The 12,066-nt window shown below is 40.2% G+C and overlaps 1 non-coding gene and 1 pseudogene across 1 annotated transcript; one reads left to right on the plus strand and one right to left on the minus strand.

Moving 5' to 3' along the window:
- Positions 1-12: 12 nt before the first annotated feature.
- LOC128576948 (lysine-specific demethylase RSBN1L-like) lies at positions 13-3,481 on the minus strand (annotated as a pseudogene).
- A 3,154-nt stretch (positions 3,482-6,635) lies between these two features.
- Positions 6,636-6,742, plus strand: LOC128578644 (U6 spliceosomal RNA). Its single transcript, XR_008377783.1, has one exon. It is a non-coding gene; the product is annotated as a U6 spliceosomal RNA (small nuclear RNA).
- Positions 6,743-12,066: the final 5,324 nt, after the last annotated feature.

A 12,066-nucleotide genomic window follows, 5' to 3' on the forward strand; every position in this document is an offset into this window, starting at 1 on the left:
AGACCTCCTTACTTACTCCCCTTCTCCTTTGGCTGGAGTTCGGCGAGCTAGAGGCAGCGCTGGTGTTAGACAGCGACGGCGGCCTCTTTATTATATTATTAAATTTATTATTATTATTTTCTTTTGTAGAGACAGAGTCTCACTTTATGACCCTTGGTAGAGTGCCATGGCCTCACACAGCTCACACAATGCCCGCCACAACGCCTGCCACAACGCCCAGCTATTTTTTGGTTGCAGTTTGGCCGGGGCCAGGTTTGGACCCGCCATCCTCGGCATATGGGGCCGGCGCCCTACCGACTGAGCCACAGCGCCGCCCTATTAAATATTTTTTTAAAAAGAAGTTTAAATGGTATGTACAAATTCAGCACAAAAATGTCATCATCTTTTCTATCTTGATTTGAGTGTGCTGAACTATGTTGCCTTGAATCAACTAGACTTATGAGACTCCCAGCACAATTCTTCCCTTCAATCTGTTGTAATTATTTTCAAATTTAGAATCCATGTCAATCTTAAATTCTGTAAATTGAACATGATCCAATTTTGTTATCACATTCTTGTCATCCATGTTATTCGATGCTCTTCTCTTTTCAGAAATGTTAACATTCACAGGTTCTTCCTTGATTCTTTTTTTTTTTTTTTTTTTTTTGTAGAGACAGAGTCTCACTTTATGGCCCTCGGTAGAGTGCCGTGGCCTCACACAGCTCACAGCAACCTCCAACTTCTGGGCTTAAGCGATTCTCTTGCCTCAGCCTCCCGAGCAGCTGGGACTACAGGCGCCCGCCACAACGCCCGGCTATTTTTTGGTTGCAGTTTTGGCCGGGGCCGGGTTTGAACCCGCCACCCTCGGTATATGGGGCTGGCGCCTCACCGACTGAGCCACAGGCGCCACCCTTCCTTGATTCTTATAGATGCAGTAAGTTCATGTTTAATCTGCTGTAATTCATATTCATTATCATTATTATTATTATTATTGTTTCTTTTTTGAGACAGAGCTTCAAACTATAGCCTGAGTAGAGTGCTGTGGTGTCAGAGCTCACAGCAACCTCCAACTCCTGGGCTTAAGCGATTATCTTGCCTCAGCTTCCCGAGTAGCTCGGACTACAGGCGCCCACCACAATGCCCGGCTATTTTGGGGGGTTGTAGTTGTCATTGTTTGGCAGGTCCCAGGCCGGATTCGAACCCGCCAGGTCTAGTGTATGTGCCCAGTGCTCTAGCCACTTGAGCCACAGGTGCCACCTGTAGTTCATATTTAAAATGAAGTTTGTCTAAAAAAATGAATCCAAGGAGGATTTTCTTACAACACAAATGGTGGTGTCAGTGTGAGGTCCAAGAACTGATGACGAGGAATCTGGTGATGTACCTGTTTCATGAGTAGCTGTACTCTGGGAAGTGTCCTCTTCTGAGTCATATAATTTGAGCTGAATGTGCCATGCTAAACTGCATACAGCTGAAACTGTCTTGAACTGATGAACAATATTCCTTGGAATAAAATAAATGTCATTACCATACATCTGAATCCTGGCATAGCAAATGCCTTCCCTTCTCAGTTGATTAAGTTTTGTATCATCAACCCACTGGACACACTGGGACAGTGGAGGTTCATGTAAATCTAACTGCATTCGTTCAACTACTTCTAAGAAATCTTCAGCATGAAAACAAATTACATCTTTGGTTATTCAGGATTGATCAGGGCCACTCTCCACAGTGCACAGCCTTCAGTGCTCCAACAGCAGCTGTAGTCTGTCATTCAAAACGTTGTTTTATATGATCTGTGTGAGAGCTTGCTCTGTCTTCAAAGAGCATCTAAAGGGGCTCACTGGTTCTATGTAGGTACTAAAGGTTTTTTTATTTCATTGGTAGTTCTTTTCCTTTTGAAACGTGACTTTGGCATGTCAGCCACAGGGATCATTTGTTCTCCTGGATGCACTCACATGATGGGATCACCATCACTATCTTTTCTACTCTCTAATTTTAGACTAGTGTCCCCCATTGCAGTGTACATTTTAAAAATGGTGAATTTTCCAACATGTTGAGGAACTTAGTGAAGTAATCTCCCACTTGTTCATCAACTGCTCCTACCAAGGTTATTTGTCACATTGGACCAGCTCTGTAAGTACCACAAGAATATGTTCTTTTTACCTGAGCCATAAAAATTAGACATAGTTGTTGTCTCTATGTCTTTCTTTCCCAATATGTCCATTTTCAGTGGTGAATTGGGAAAATTAAATGAAAAGTTGTCTGAAAAGTCAGGTAAATAAGTAGGTGCCCCATGAACAACACCCATTATGTAGAAAGCTGCAGAATTTTCACTTTCACTGAACACTAGACTCACAAACTCTTCTGCAAACCTCTCCATCTTCATAGGAGGCAGGTGGGAGAGTTCATTACTATAGGCCTGGATAACTTGATGCACCTCCATTAAGCTGGTGCTCAATATGAATGAGCTGTTTGAATTCCAAACTGTCCAACCTTTTGAGGTTACTTTGAACTTGTGGCTCCTTTAATGAGACAAATGGAAATTTACTGTTCTCTGGAATTTTGGAAACATAGTTCTTGGTATCCATATTCTTTTCAATGTAATCCTTTATGTTATCATTTAGGATGTCTTTGGCTTTTTGATCTTCAATATCAGATAACAATATGAGCAGATAGTCTGAATAGATCTGTTATACATTTTCAGACACTTCCGTTTTTAATTCTCTTTGTGTTTCTTTTTCTTGTTCTTCTTTACCTTTTTAATTTGTAAGCCTTCTACCTTTGTTTTTGGCTTCTCTTTCTCATTTTTCAGCAAAGTCTTTACTTCTCCTTTGTCTTTCTTGATCTCATTCATAATTGTATATTTCTTTTTTTCTCTCTTTTTCTTTGTCTCTCTAATTTTGTGTTTGATTTTATCTCACAGCAGCTGCTTCAACTTGCTGTTCTCCCGGCTGGCTGGCCAGCCTCACTCACCCCACCGAGGCTGTGCCTCCTCTTCTCTTTCTCCCACTTCTCCCTGGGTCTGTGGGACTTGGCATTGGCTGAGGAAGCAGCAGGCGGCAGCAGGAGATGGTGAGGCCAAGCATGCAGCAACATAGGAGGACCAGCAGTTTGCGTGGCCTGAGACAAGGAAGACCAGGATGAACAGGGAAAGATTGTGCCACCAAAGAAAGAGAAACTGCCCTGAGAAGAGGACAGGAATGCGTCACCAGACAGAGTGGTGATGCTCCAAGACACGGGACTGCCAGAGATCTGAGACAAAGGTGCCTGATGTTCTCACCACTGCCCCCTTCTCCACTCACTCTCTGTAGCACCTTCTTCTCCTCAGTATGGACTTCTTGGCATACAGAGAACCGAGTAGGTCCCGTGAGGAGGGCTGTAGCTTGCCTAACAGTTCTTTCTCCCAAGCAGAGGCTGTAGTGGCCTCTGTGCCCTGGGCTCCAATAACAGAGGATATTAACAGGTGGAAGAACGTATCATGTCCATGGCTGGGAAGAATCAACATTGTTAAAATGTCTCTACTTCCAAATGCAATCTACAGAGTTAATGCAATTCCCATTAAAATACTAATGTCATACTTTGAATGTCTTAAGAAAAATAGTTCTATGTTTCATATGGAACTAGAAAAAACATGGAGTAGCTAACACAATTCTGTGGAATAATAACAAATGGTGGTATCACTTTTCTAGATTTCAGATTATAGATAACTCTGTAGTTATCAAAACAGCATGGTTTTGGTAAAAATAGAGTCATAGATCTATGGAACAGAACAGAGAATACAGAGATGAAATCAGCCCTATATGTCCATCTGATCTGTAGCAAAGCAAATAAATAAAAGCATACACTTGGGAAAGAATCCCTATTCAATAAATTGTGCTAGTAGAACTGCTTATCCACATGAAATAAACTGAAGCTGGACCCATATCTCTCACCACTTACAAAAATTAACTCATTGTGGATAAAAGATTTAAATCTAAGACATGAAACTATAAAAATCCTGGATAAAAGTGTTAGAAAAACTCTTAATCTTATCAGACTAGGGAAAGTTTTCATTAAGAAGATTCCACTGGTGGGTGGTGCCTGTGGCTCAAGGAGTAGGGCGCTGGTCCTATATGCTGGAGGTGGCGGGTTCAAACCCAGCCCCGGCCAAAAAAATCACACACACACACAAAAAAGAAGATTCCACTGGCAATTGCAGCAATAACTAAAATAAAAAATGGGACCTGAACAAGTTAAAAAGATTCTGCACAGCTAAAAACATAATCCAGAAAGCAAAGAGACACATTTCAAGATGGGAGAAGATATTTATATGTTACAAATCTGACAAAGAGCTAATAATCAGAATATACAAAGAATGAAAGAAAATAAACAAGGGAAGAGTAAACAACCCTATTAAAAACTGAGCAATAGACATGAACAGAAATTTTCCTCATGAGGACAAATGGCCAACAAACACATGAAAAAGTGCTCTGTGTCCCTAATCATCAGAGAAATGCAAACAAAATCACTTTGAAATATCACTTAACCCCTGTGAGAATGGCCCACATCACAAGCTGCCAAAGCAACGATGCTGGCATTGGTGCAGAGAGAAGGGAACACTCATCCACTATTGGTGGTACTATAAAATAGTATGGAAGTTCCTCAAAGAACTGAAAATAGACCTTCCATTTGATCTTGTAATACCATTACTAGACATCTACTCAAAATAAAAATGGCATTTTACAATAAGGACATTTTCACTCAAATGTTTATGGCAGCACAATTCACAATCACAAAGATATGGAAACAACCCAAGTCCCCTTCAACACATGAATGGTTTAATAAATTGTGGTATATGTATACCATGGAATACTATTCCACCATAAAAAGATGGATATTTTGTATCTTTTGTAACAATCTGGACAGGATTGGAGAATATTCTCCCAAGCAAATTATTACAAAAATGAAAAAACAAGCATAACATGTACTCAGTACCAGTTTGAAACTAGTGGATTAACATTACTTTCTCACATGAAAGAAAAACTAAATTGAATTAAAATAGGGCAAAGTGATACTTTGGGAGAAGTTAGCCGGGTCTCCTCCTTTGGCTCGACTTCTTGCTTGGAGGACATCTGATCGACGCTCCCCTATTAAGACTGCTGCTGAAATGCTTGCTTTCACTAATATTGACTGTGACTTCTAAGGTGCTTGGGCACCTGAGACCTGAAGGAGACCTACCCCGAGTAAGTTGGCCCAGCGGCCCGCATCCAGACAGTTGAGTGAGCCGGGGCTGGACACCTAGCATCCGGCTCCAAGGAGGCCCTGGGTTGGGGTGGAGACACGGAGTCGTGGACCCAGACAGACTTTTACTGAATGTTTGAATGAAACGGGGGGCGGGGTGCATATAGTTGGAGGCCAGAACTGTTCTGGAGGGTAAGCCTCTCTACAATGGGAATATCAGGAGGTAGGAAGAATCAACCCAGGAAGGTCTCCATTCCCTGGTGCGTGAAATCTTTTTGGCAGGTGACAGAGATTTCAACTCCATTATCATATAAGGCCAGGTAGAAGAATCTTTCCTGAGGCTAGGTTTGAAGAGAGGGATGAGTACAAGACACTAAAGACTGGTAGAGTTCAAGGGTGAGGAGCACCAGAAATGGCTAACAAGCCCAGAGATGAGAATGTCTGTGTACTTGAGTCAAATGTCAGATTAACAATCTAGTCCTGCCTCTTCCTGAATCCAATCAACCCCTTTACCAGTTCTAATAAGTCAGTGGGAAAATTATGTGACTGACCTCAGCCTGATTCTCAAGACGGATGGACATGATATACCATCCTAGAGCATGAGTTAAGCCCTACATGTGGGAAGAATAGGCAGCCACATATACAACACCTATGTTTGAAATTCCACCTCGGTTAGGCCAGGCAAGGTGGCTCATGCCTGAAATCCTAGCACTCTGGGAGGCTGAGGCAGGTGGAGTGCTTGAGTTCAGGAGTTCAAGACCACCTGAGCAAAAAGCAAGATCCCATCTCTACTAAAAATAGAAAAACAGGCAAGAGGATAGCTTGAGCCCAAGAGTTGGAGGTTGCTGTGTGCCATAATGCCACGCCACTCTATCCAGGGTGACAGCTTAAGACTCTGTCTCAAAAAAAAGAAAAAAAAAGAAATTCCACTTCAATCAAATCTTGCCAAAATGCAAATATTTTATCTGGGAACAGTGGACAAACTTATTGAAGCAGTATTATTGGTGTGGGGAAGATAAATTGATTAGGCTCTTTTGCCTGAAGGCTGGCAGGTGCCATGTTAAGTAACCATGATTAAGCAATATAATGTCATTCTTATGTAATTAGTGCTTGGGTCAGAGCCACTGTTGTTCTGATTGCTTTACAAGGCTTCCAGACTTTCCACCTGTAAAAACTTCCTATGCTAGCTTGCTACCCACCACAAATTGAATAAAGGGCATGTGGCAGTTAAAAAACAAAAACAAAAAGATAGGACAAAGTGGGAGAAAGGGTTGGAGAATTTCCCACCCAACAGTTATATTGCATGGGTATATAGTGCACTTCCTCAGTGAAGGACAAAACTACAATTCAGACTTTAACCTTATACAACAATTTATGTAACCTAATCATATGTGCCCTCATAGTAACCAATTTAAATTTACAAAAAGAACCACCTCAGCGTGCTCGCTTCGGCAGCACATATACCAAAATTGGAACGATACAGAGAAGATTAGCATGGCTCCTGCGCAAGGATGACATGCAAATTCGTGAAGTGTTCCATATTTTTAAGAAAAGAAATAGCCGAAGATGTTAACAGATGGAAAAACATACCATGCTCAGGGCTGGGAAGAATCAACATTGTTAAAATGTCCATACTGCCCAAAGCAATATCTAATTTTAATGCAATTCCTATTAAAGCTCCATTGTCATACTTTAAAGAACTTGAAAAAAAATACGTCGTTTTATATGTAATCAGAAAAAACTTCAAATAGCCAAAACATTACTGAGCAATAAAAACAAAGCAGGAGGAATCACGCTACCAGACCTGAGACTGTACTATAAATCCATAGTGATCAAAACAGCATGGTACTGGCACAAACGCAGAGAAGTAGATGTCTGGAACAGAATAGAGAACCAAGAGATGGATCCAGCTACTTACCGTTATTTGATCTTTGACAAGCCAATTAAAAACATTCAGTGGGGAAAAGATTCCCTATTTAACAAATGGTGCTGGGTAAACTGGCTGGCAACCTGTAGAAGATTGAAACTGGACCCACACCTTTCACCATTAACTAAGATAGACTCTCACTGGATTAAAGATTTAAACTTAAGACATGAAACTATAAAAATACTTGAAGAAAGTGCAGGGAAAACTCTTGAAGGAATTGGCCTGGGTGAATATTTTATGAGGAGGACCCCCCAGGCAATTGAAGCAGTATCAAAAATACACTACTGGGACCTGATCAAACTAAAAAGCTTCTGCACAGCCAAGAACATAGTGAGTAAAGCAAGCAGACAGCCCTCAGAATGGGAGAAAATATTTGCAGGTTATACCTCCGATAAAGGTCTAATAACCAGAATCCACAGAGAACTCAAACATATTAACAAGAAAAGAACACGTGACCCCATCTCAGGGTGGGCAAGGGACTTGAAGAGAAACTTCTCTAAAGAAGACCGACGCAAGATCTACAAACACATAAAAAAAGCTCATCATCCTTAATCATCAGAGAAATGCAAATCAAAACTACTCTGAGATATCTCCTAACCCCAGTAAGAGTAGCCCACATAACAAAATCCCAAAACCAGAGATGTTGGCGTGAATGTGGAGGAAAGGGCACACTTCTACACTGCTGGTGGGAATGCCCACTAATACATTCCTTCTGGAAGGATGTTTGGAGAATACTTAGAGACATAAAAATAGACCTGCCATTCGATCCTATAATTCCTTTACTAGGTTTATACCCAGAAGACCAAAAGTCACAATATAACAAAGACATCTGTACCAGAATGTTTATGGCAGCCCAATTCATAATTGCTAAGTCATGGAAGAAGCCCAAGTGCCCATCGACCCACAAATGGACTAGCAAATTGTGGTACATGTATACCATGGAATATTATGCAGCCTTAAAGAAAGATGAGACTCTACCTCTTTCATGTTTACATGGATGGAGCTGGAACATGTTCTTCTTAGCAAAGTATCTCAGGAATGGAAGAAAAAGTATCCAATGTACTCAGCCCTACTATGAAGCTAGATTATAGCTTTCACATGAAGACTATAACCCAACTATAGCACAAGACTATGGGGAAAGGGCCAAGGAAGGGGAAGGGAGGGGGGAGGTTTTGGTGAAGGGAGGGTAATGCACACCTATGGTGCATCTTAAATGGGTACAGGCAATTGCACTAATGTACACAGCTATGATTTAACAATAAAAAAAAGATAAAAAAATAATAAAATGCCAGACAGTAAAAAAAAAGAACCACCTCAGGGCAGAGGTAATTAAGGAAAAACCACCCCCTTCAAATAGACATTTATGTTTTCCAAGTTTTCCAAGTGTATCAAAGTGGATCCCTTGGGTTTCCTTATATACCCTTCTACCTCTTCCAAGTCTTTGATCTTGCCCAGTGATCTGTCTTTTGCTTATTTAATTCCCTGTCTTAGGCCAGCATATACAGCAAATCACTCTGTGGGGATGAGACATCTTGTTAAAAATAAGTTCTGCTCCCAGTAAACTATTGTTACCCATTTGGATGCTCACCAGAAATCTCCCCATATTGACAAAAGGGACTATAGACAAATAATGAACCACAACACAGTTTGTCTCAAAACTCTGGCAGTGGCTCGTGTACCTACAGATATCCTCTACAAATAAAGATGATCTACTAATGTCATAGATAAACTTAACTTTTTGAAACTAATTGCCTCAGGCAATCCCTCTAAAACCAAGAACTAAACTATTTGGATTAGACTAGGAACTCTAGCAGGAGGCACTGTTAACCTGATTTATCTATGTTCTACTTAGTGTGCTGTAATATTATAAACTTTTTTGTCCCCAAGGGAACCATGTATACTTTCTGGAATTGTACTCCTTAAGTATGTGCCCTGACTATTGTGAGACTTCCCCAGGTCTAGCAGACATTCAGGTCGGCTTCGGCCAGAATTGTGCTATGCCTAAACTGATATCTTGGGAAAGATAAAAGATTCATATAAACACTTTTTTTTTTTTTTTTTTTTTTGCAGTTTTTGGCCAGGGCTGGGTTTGAACCCACCACCTCCAGCATATGGGGCGCCCTACCTCTTTGAGCCACAGGCGCCACCCTCATATAAACACTTTTACAAAAAGTTTACTGGATATCTAAAATACATCCTAATGTGCTATGAGTCATTTTTTTTCCTGGCCTGGTAACAATTGAAATTTTTGGTTATGTCCAGTCCTCTAGGAAGTCTGATCATACTGTTTAGAATAATTGCGATCATGATCATAATCATGGTGTTCCGTGGCCTCAGATTAATTACTAATCTTGACAAAGTTCCTCAAAGTCAGTCTGATTCATTCAAATTAATGATAAGGTAGCCTATATTTCTTGCTTGGGGCCTGAAAATAGAAGGGGGCACAGCTGAGGAGTCAGGCTTCTGGTTAAACACCGACATGTGATATTTTAGGCCTGACTAAAGGCAATGGCAAAAGCTTTACCTAACAGGACTCACAAAGGAAAGCTGCCCTCAACACCAGACTTGATGCATAACAAATACACTGAAGTCTCAGAAATGAGAGGTGGTCAAGGATTCCGGTACACTGATGCAAGCCATGCTCTTATTTCAGATCTTCATTCCTAGCTCAGGTCCCTCAATTTGGAGGCATCATCATTGGGGGCCTTTGGCAGAGCCCTTCTGTTATGAGTTGAATTGTTTTACTTTAACAACCATAAACAGATGTTAAAGTAAAAACCCTAGTAACTGTAAATGTGACCTTTCTTGGAACACAGGGTCTTTGCTGATGATCTAGTTAAGATTAGGTTATTAGGCTGAGCCCAGATCCAATATGAGTGGTACCTTTATAAAATGGGAAAAATTTTGAAACAGAGATAAGTGTGTAGAGCAATGACAATGTGAAGACACAAAGAGGACACTATCTACAAGCTACAGAATACTTAAGGCTACTGGAAGCTAGGAGAGAAACAGTGGACAGATATTCTCTATCACAGCCCTCGGAAGGAACAAACTCTGATGACACCTTTATTTCAGCCTTCTGGCTTTCAGAACTGTGAAAAAACAAATATCTGTTGTTTAACTCATTCAATTTGTAGCTTTAAAAGTTTGTGGTACTTTTTTTTTATTAAGTCATATATACATAGATCATGAATACATTTATGCCTTTGTGGGATTCAATGTTTTGATTATTTGTACAAATTGGAGTGCTTACATCCTAATAATTAAGATAGCTTTCACCTCATTTACTTAATCACAGTATTAAGACATTTGTGTTCTATACTTGATAGATTTGACTTGTACCCTTGCAATATGCTCCATAGGTGTGGTCCCACCATTAACCCTCCTCGAACCACCCCCTCCCTTATCACCCCCACCCCTTCCCTCCTTCATCCTAGGCTGTATTTGTGATTTATATTTCATATGAAAGTGTGAGTGATTATAAATTGGTTTAATAGTAGTACTGAGTATGTTGGATACTTTTCCATTCCTGATATACTTTACTAAGGAGAATATTTTCCAGCTCCATTCATGTAAACATAGAAGAGGTAAAGTCTCCATCTTTTTTAATGCTGCATAGTATTCCATGGTATACATATACCATAATTTATTAATCCATTCATGGTTCGATGGGCACTTGGGCTTCTTCCATGACTTGGCAATTATGAATTGAGCTGCAGTGAACAATCTGGTGCAAATATCTTTGTTGCCAAATGATTTTTGGTCCTTTGGATATGCACCTAGAAGAGGAATTGCAGGATCAAATGGTAGGTGTACATTTAGATCCTTGAGTGTTCTCCAAACTTCTTTCCAAAAAGAACGTACTAGCTTGCATTCCCACCAGCAGTGCAGAAGTGTTCCCTTTTCTCCACATCCACACCAACATCTGTAGTTTTGGGATTTTGTGATGTGGGCTACACTTACTGGAGTTGGATGATATCTCAGAGTGGTTTTGGTTTGCATTTCTTTGATGATTAAAGATGATGGGCATTTTTTTATGTGTCTGTAGACCACGCAGCTGTCTTCCTCAGAGAAGCTTCTTTCATGTCTCTTGCCCACAATGAAATGAGATCACTTGTTCTTTTCTTATTAATAATTTTGAGTTCTCTGTGGATTCTGGTTATTAGACCTTTGTCAGAAATATACCCTGCAAAAATCCTCTCCCATTCTGAGGGCTGTCTACCTGCTTTACTTACTGTGTTCTTGGCAGTGCAGAAGGTTTTAGTTTGATCAGATCCCAGTAATATATTTTTGATGTTGCTTCAATTGCCTGGGGGGTCCTCCTCATAACGTATTCTCCCAGGCCAATTTTTTCAAGTGTTTCTTTCCCCTGAGCTCTCTCCAAGAATTTTTATAGTTTAATGTCTTAAGTTTAAGTCCTTTAACCAGTGAGAGTCAATTTTTGTTAATGGTAAAAGGTGTGGGTCCAGTTTCAGTCTTCTATAAGTCACCAGCCAATTCACCCAGCACCATTTGTTAAATAGGGAATTTTTCCCCCAATTTATATTTTTGATAGGCTTATCAAAGATCAAATGACGATAAGTGTCTGGGTTCATCTCTTGGTTTTCAATTCTGTTCCATACATCACATCTACCTCTCTATTTTTGTGCCAGTATCATGCTGTTTTGATCACTATAGATTTATAGTATAGTCTGAAATCTGGTAGCATGATTCCTCCTGATTTGTTTTTATTTCTGAGTAATGCCTTGGCTATTCAAGTTTTTTTCTATTTCCATATAAATTGAAGTACTAATTTTTCCATCATTAATGTATGACAGATGTGCTTTAATAGGGATTGCATTAAATCTGTAGATTGCTTTGGTTAGTATAGAAATTTTAACAATGTTGATTCTTTCCAGCCATGAGCATGGTATATTTTCCCATTTGTTAACATCTTCAGCTAT

This window comes from Nycticebus coucang, chromosome X (genome assembly GCF_027406575.1).
Source record: "Nycticebus coucang isolate mNycCou1 chromosome X, mNycCou1.pri, whole genome shotgun sequence".
NCBI lineage: Eukaryota > Metazoa > Chordata > Mammalia > Primates > Lorisidae > Nycticebus > Nycticebus coucang.